The sequence below is a fragment of the Otolemur garnettii genome, unplaced genomic scaffold (genome assembly GCF_000181295.1).
Source record: "Otolemur garnettii isolate 467f Iridium unplaced genomic scaffold, OtoGar3 scaffold00048, whole genome shotgun sequence".
NCBI lineage: Eukaryota > Metazoa > Chordata > Mammalia > Primates > Galagidae > Otolemur > Otolemur garnettii.
In genome coordinates, this window is record NW_003852443.1 from 3,286,057 (window position 1) to 3,293,660 (window position 7,604).

The 7,604-nt window shown below is 39.4% G+C and overlaps 1 pseudogene; it reads left to right on the forward strand.

Annotated features, from left to right (window-relative positions):
* The first annotated feature begins 5,212 nt into the window (after nucleotides 1-5,212).
* LOC111725832 lies at nucleotides 5,213-5,313 on the forward strand (annotated as a pseudogene).
* The last annotated feature ends 2,291 nt before the right edge of the window (nucleotides 5,314-7,604 follow it).

Here is a 7,604-nt window from a genome sequence, read left to right on the forward strand (position 1 = left end):
GAGGAATTCTGCTTTCTATTACTTGCTCTGGGGAAGAAAGAGAGGTTTAAAGACAGGAGGGCAAGAGAAGGTCAGACAGACTATGCTCCTGACACCTTTCCAGTCTCCTTCAGTTCAAAGTATTCAGCGTGCCAACACACTCTACTTCGGGGTGTCATACTCTGAGCCCCAACACCAGCAAAATGGATTATATAGTCCTAACAGATATTTAAAACAGTCAGTCTGCTGATTTAGGAAACTTTTTATCATCTCCTTCTTCTATGAAGAAGGCAGATTTTTTTTCCCGATATTTTTTCTAAAAGAAAATAAGCATTTCATATTATATAAAGGGAGAAAAAGTAATCTAGACAAAAGTGTACCAGAAACCCAAGGATATGTGGAGTGGGTTGAAAATTCAAGAAATTTTGTCAAAGCTCTGATCCTCAGCTCTGTCAGCGATTAAAATAATGATACCATTACTATTAGTTTAGGATAAAAAGATGGTAATTTGTTATAAACTTTAAGCTCTGTAGAAGAAAGCAATCTTATATCCTGCCAAGAAGAATAAAATACCTTTTTTAAAAGAGAAGTGTATATGTCCAGTTTTCTTCTCACAAGTAAATTATAGTGGAAGAATTAAAAAATAATTTAACTTCTGACCAGGATCCCAACTCTGCTTAGGTTGGTCAAACACAGAATGTAATTCTACTTGTGAGTGGAATCTCAGTCAGTAGTACAATCGGTACACAGTGGTCAGAACACAGTTTTCCACAAACCACAATAACCCCCAGGTATTAAATATAGTTGATGCAGTGACTTCACAATCCATATTTCACAGAGCGGGAAAGTCCTATAGCTATGAGACAATCCACAAAGATGTCAGGAAATCTTAGAGAAACTAACCACCCCATCAGAGACGTAGAATTTACTGTTAGGAACACCTGCTCCCCTCTCCCAGTCACTCCTAAAAAGAAAAAAGCAAATAAAAGGCAGAGTGGCACAAAGATAGAAGAAAAAAAAGAACAAAAAAAAACCTCCAAGCTTATAGTAAAGGGGTTTTTTCTTCACTTGCTTAATAACAAAGACTGCCTTGCCAAGTTTCCAGTATTCATTTTATCATTTAATTTCACACAAAGCAGACCTTGGCTTTGCATAAATTCCATAATTTCTAGCCTACGGCTAGAAGAGCTAGGACCCCCTGCTAAACATCAGCCCAGAACAGTCAGATTTGCCTGAGTGTCAGCATGAACAACACATCTGAAGGTTAATATTTAATCTGGCCTCGTCTCTGATCCCTAAAATCATGTGGATAAGGTGAAGTTACTTTGAAATTGCTGAAAGCAAGATTTCATTCACCATGACACAGAAGCTATGTTGGGGAAAGGGGAAATAAGGAAGCCATGCAGAATGTGTGGAGGCTGAATAAATTTTTTGTACTAGCAACATATTAAACAGGCCGACCGATTTGAGAGCATAAAGGATGCACTTTAATCTTGTCTTTTCATAGGAATAAACCCTTCAGACATTTCACTTCCTGGGTATTTATGCTGAGCTACTAAGAAACAAGTAAAGGAAAAGGCTAGAAAACAAATAAGAAAGCTGGGGTGAGAGGGAGAGACTGGGGCTAATTTCAACCTGAAACATTTGATTCACTATAGAAAGGATGTCTGAATATGTTTTATCTTCCTTTTAAATACTATATATTCTAATTCATTTCTTCAGAGCTTCTACTCCTAAGTCTTTCCCTGAGTTCCCTTATTAGGAGAGCTTTAGTCCCTGCTGTTCGGGCAGGTTCCAAATGCCTGATTGTCCATTGTTCCATTTGGTCACAAAGTAAACAATATTTAAATATCTATAACAATTCTGTGTAGTAGAATGAGTGACCCCTTTAATTGTGAATTGTTCCCATTTCTGAGCAATACATGCCCAGTATAAACTGGAGGATGAAAGTGCTTCATCCACCCAATTTTACAACAACTAAAAACGATGGGTCATGTGTAAAAAAAATATTGATTTTGGCTTTAGAGAATAAACTAGTTTTGAAAAACCATAATCAAATGAACTCCCCAAAACAGAGACAGGTCAAAATATGCTATCAAAGATTCTTTAAAAGTAGATTTCATTTTTAATGTACTACTTAACATTTGCTATAAAAAATGTTTGGCTAAATACATTTTTTACTCATTTCTGTCAAAGCTTTTAGATGCAAGGAGTGAGCTGAGAAAAAAATATAGCCAATTACCATTTTAATACTGGTGCTTTGTTGTTGCTTGGCCTTTTGAAATCCCATAATATTTTACTATCTCAGTGAGTTTACAAGTGTCACCTTAGATTTACATTTTTCAGATTATTTTGTGCCTTTCCTTCTGAGTTGAGATGAAATCCTTGCCATTAGCTTGTTAATTTTAAGGTTAATTAGAGATCACATCTTTCCGAGGGTCTGGCAAAATGTACAAGTGTAACCAGGGAAACTAGCCCACAGACTGCTGCATGCACTACGCAGCTTCTTGCGGCTGTAGAGAAAGAAAGTAGAGATTTCAATGAAACAGCTTTCATAGCGCTAAGCTTAGTTGAGTCCAATTCGATCTATAGAATACTAGATAGAGGAACACATAAAGGGAAATTCTTAATAAATTAAGGCTGTGATTACAAATCTTTAATTTATTAGAATTGATTACACAGTTAAATTTAAAAATATTAGAGCCTTACACTAATTGTTGTGTAATTCCTGCACTGCCTTAGTTATAAGTGGATGTGTCTATGTCCTTTGAGGATACATATCATGTTAAACCAATTTTTGTATCTCCAAAGTCCTCTCAAAGCCAGGCACATAGTATGTACTCAAAAAATACTTGCAGAACCTTCAGCAAGACAGCTGACTGGAGACATTGGTCTCCACATCATTTCAAAAATAACAGAAAGATTCAGATGGAAAGGTGTAATTGTGAGGAAAGAGTGCAGAATCTACTGTTAGTCCCACAGGAAGAAGTTGTGAAGCAGAACAAGAAGGAGCATGATTTCAACAGATGGGCTCCCAGGGGATTTGGAAGGGCTGTGCGAAGGATAGGTAGGGGTGTTTGTTTTACCTCCCTTCACACCTCTGGCAGTCTGCAAGCTCTGGGACTATTCGAGAGCACCTCTAGCCTCATGAGCCCCAGTGCTGCCATCAGTGAACAGGGAGCTTCTACAGAACAGGAGACTGGGTTGCCCCTCAGGGTCACTCTCCCTCAACATAGACCCAAGTTGCGGTGGCAGATACAATGCTCCTTTTCCTTTCATCCTTCCCAGAGTCAGCCCTTCAGTTTTCTTGTCATGGTCCCTAAACAGACATTCCCCCAATACCTGCTCAAACTATAGTAGCCATAGGGGGCCAGAGAGTCCTGGGAGAGTCTGTGTGATCCCAGAGCTGAGACATTCAGGGTGGGCTTCCTTTAGGGGAGAGGAGAGTCCAGAAGGACCCTTCAGGACATAGGGCACCAGAGTGCCAGCTCTCCTCCATCAGACTCTGGTCCTTCTTCCCCTCTCCCTTACACAGCTGCTAATACAGCCATCCCAGTTTCCATGTAGGGTCAGCAGAGTACCCCAAGGGACAATTAAGCCAGATCACTAGGGAATGACTGCTTCCCCTCTGTAGACATACTAACTACATCTAGGCTTCCATATAGAGTGGAACTCATCATGATTTTCCCCTTAAAAACCTACAGCAGACCAAGGGGTGCTCAGACAGTGAGCTCCCCACACTACCCATCTGGCTGCTCCAGAAGAATGGGCATGCCCCAAACTGGAGGGACATTAATTAAGCCTATTCCAACATGCTGTGGACAAATTGAGACCAATGTGCCTCTCCCATTCATGGTTGGAGTTTGAACTCAGAGAATAAGAGGACAGTTCTACAGGCCTGATCTTGTATCCCCAGGAATAAATCAATAAATTATAAATTATATATTGATTATATTTATAAATCAATAAATTATTCATGAGCACAGAGACTTTTGTGAGCTTTGAGAGGAGAAGGAACCCACACAGGCAGAAGTAAAAGGAGAGTATGATGTGGGTCTGATCCACAACACTCCCGTGAAGTGACCCTCCACCCCTTGCAGGAAAGCTATGCTTTTGGTCTAGAGTAGGACTCTAGGCAGGGAAGCTTGCAATGTGCAGCAGCATTGCTAGTGGGCTTAGCTAGTTTGTACTATGAGTGTTGACTACAGATACCTGCCAGAGGGAGATCCAGAGGGCAAGGGAAGTCCCCCAAGAGTGAAACCTACTTCTTACTGCTAGACTATGAAGAAGTCCAGACTACCTCTCCCCCAGAAGAAAAATTTTAGCATGGCGGGCCACCTCAGCCTCTCCCTGGTTTGAGACTATTATCAATTGCTACTCAGATAGCTATTGTGCCTGTATTTGTGAAGCCTGAATTAAGGCTCCTCTGACCCTGTCCTGCTCAGTCCAACCCTTCCCTGCACCTCAGCTTTCATGAAACATAAGAAGGTATCCCTTGGGAATTCCAGAGCCCTGCCCATTGCCTGAGACATCAATAGCAATGTGCTTCTTCTGATTGACTATAGATAGAATAGATCCCACAAATAGTACTGCAATTAGCTCTTTCCTACAAGTGCCACCTGTTGACAGGGAGCACAATTTGTACAGCCAATTACAGCATTTACTGATTCAATCACACAGGACCTAGCTAGTGCTTACCCTCAAGTGCCACCTGCTGATTTAGAGATTAAACTGAAAAATCCCACTATAATTCATATTGTTATAAGAAGGCCACAAGGATGGGGAAAGAGAAAGGATTTCAAAGGCCTCCAATCTCTCCTTATCAACAAGAGACAGGAAATTTGGCCAACATAATATACTATCACTATAGTCTACAAATAACTACCAGTTGAGAAAACCATACACTAAGGACATCTATAACTATGTGTAACCTCAACCTCATCAAAACATCCACAAGTAAAGCCAATGATACCCACCCAACATACGCTATAGGCATACCCTTCAGAGTACCGGGGCATTGGGTAGGGGGATCCCATCTAAACAACACCAACAAAATAACCCAAAAACAAGAAGAGAAAGCTGCTCCATATGAGAAAGAATCAGCATGAGAACTCCAGAACTATGAAAAATTAGGGTGAAAGACCCTCCCTAAAAGATCATATCAGCTCCCTAGTAACAGTTTCCAATCAAAGGAAAATACTGAAGTGACATATAAAGAATTACTAATATGGTAGTCATTTAGGTAGCACATATACTAAAATTGGAATAATACAAAGATTAGCAAGGCCCTTGGGCAAAGATGACATGCAAATTCAAGAAGTATTCCATATTTTCTGAACATAAACAATGTAACCTAATTGTCTGTACCCTCATATTAATCTAAAATTTTAAAAAAGGAAAAAGAAAAAAATTTTACAGTGTCTCAATTGCAAATTACTTTTACATAAAAAAAATGTAATTCCAAAATTAAATAAAGCAATTCTAGTTTGTAATCATCTTTAAATATTAAAAAAATTACAAATATGAATTGTAAGAAAGCTCCATGAAATTCAAGAGAAAATAAAAAACCAACTCAAAGAAATTCAGGAATTAAAAGAAAAACTTACTAGGAAGATAGATCCATTTTTAAAACATAGGCCTTATGCAAATGAAAAATTTATTTAAGGTAAGGCAAAACACATGGGAAGTTTTAACAACAGACTATTTCAGGCAGAAGAAAGAATTTCAGAGATTAAAGACAACTCATTTAAATTAACCAAGTCAGTCAAAAATAAAGAACAGAGAAGTGAAAGTCTCTGAGAAATATGAAATTATGTAAAGCACCCAAATAAAAGAATCATAGGTATCCCCAAGGGAGAAGAAAAAAATTGACAGGATCTCACCTAAGGTGCACAATGTGATGGTGTTCAGCATGCCCCCTGGGTGAAGGGCTCAACTAAAACTTGAACTTTACAAAAGATCTAGAAAACCTATTTAAGGAAATATTTGAAAGCTTCTGTGGTCTTCCTAGAGATTTAGATGTCATGAGATAAGAAGCTACATGAACACTTGGGAGCTTCATAGCAAAATGGATATTGCTAAGGCACACGGTCATCAGACTGGCCAAAGTCAATGTGAAGGAGGAACTTCTATGATCCCTGAGGCAAAAATGGCAACTAACTTACAAAGGAAAACCCATCAGACTAAGAGAAGATTTCTTCAAAGGAAATTTAAAAGGCAGAAAGGATTAGAGTCCTGTCTTTAGTAGTCTTCTTAAACAGAATAACTATCAGCCAAGAATTTTATACCCTGTAAAACTACATTTCATAAATGAAGAAATAAAGTATGTCCCAGACAAGCAAACACTAAGGAAATTTGTCACCACTAGACCTACCCTACAAGAAATATTCAAAAATGTTCTAGTAATCTAAAGAATGGTCAATACTCACCAGTATAAAAACCCTCAAAGTAAAAACTCACAGCTCTTATAAAATGACAACACAAAGAATACAAATCAACTGACAGCAATCAGTATGATGACTAGAAGAGTATCTTGCTTATCAACATTAACCTTGAATGTAAACTGCCTAAATGCCCCACCTAAAAATACAGTGGAATCAATACTAATATGAAACCAATGTATAAACAATTACCTGCCCACGTGATGAAAAAAACACAAATGTAGACTAGCAAGGGGGAGGGGAGAACAGGAAGACAGGAGGGAGAAAGAAGGAAGGCAATTGGCAGGAGAAGGGAGGACAATTGACAGGATCTCACCTAAGGTGCACACTGTGATGGTGTTCAGCATGCCCCCTGGGTGAAGGGCTCAACTAAAACTTGAACTTTACCTTAGAATTGCAAACAATGTAATCTAAATATATGTACCCTCATGTTAATGTGTAATAAAAAAAATTTTAATTAAAAAAAAACTGGGGTGACACCTGTGGCTCAGAGGAGTAGGGTGCGGGCCCCATATGCCAGAGGTGGCAGGTTCAAGTTCAAACCCATCCCCAGTCAAAACCAAAAAAAGAAAAAAAAAACTGTATAAAGCACAAGAACCTAGTGATACAAGAGTATACAATCTACTTTGTTGTCAAAAGAGCTCATCAAGAATAAATACCAGTTTTAGTTAAGGCTAAAAAAAAAAAAAATAGAGTGGAATGGATTTAAAAAACACAACCCAGGGCAATGCTTGTGGCTCAAAGGAGTAAGGCATCAGTCCCATATGCTGGAGGTGGCAAGTTCAAACCCAGCCCCAGCCAAAAAAATCCACAACCCTAACATATGCTATCTCTAAGAAACCCATTTAATTCTTAAAGAGTCTCGTAGATTCAAGGTAAAGGGGTGGAAAAGTACACACTATGTCTGGAAACCAAGAGCAAGCAGGGGTAGCCATGCTTATAGCAGATAAAGCAGGCTTAAATCAACAATAGTAGGCTCGGCACCTGTGGCTCAAGCTGCTAGGGCGCCAGCCACATACACCTAAGGTGGCGGGTTCGAATCCCCAGCCCAGGCCCGCCAAACAACAATGACAGCTGCAACCAAAAAAATGGCCAGGTGTTGTGGCAGGCACCTGTAGTCCCAGCTACTTGGGTGGCTGAGGCAGGAGATTCGCTTGAGCCCAGGAGTTGGAGGTTGCTGTGAGC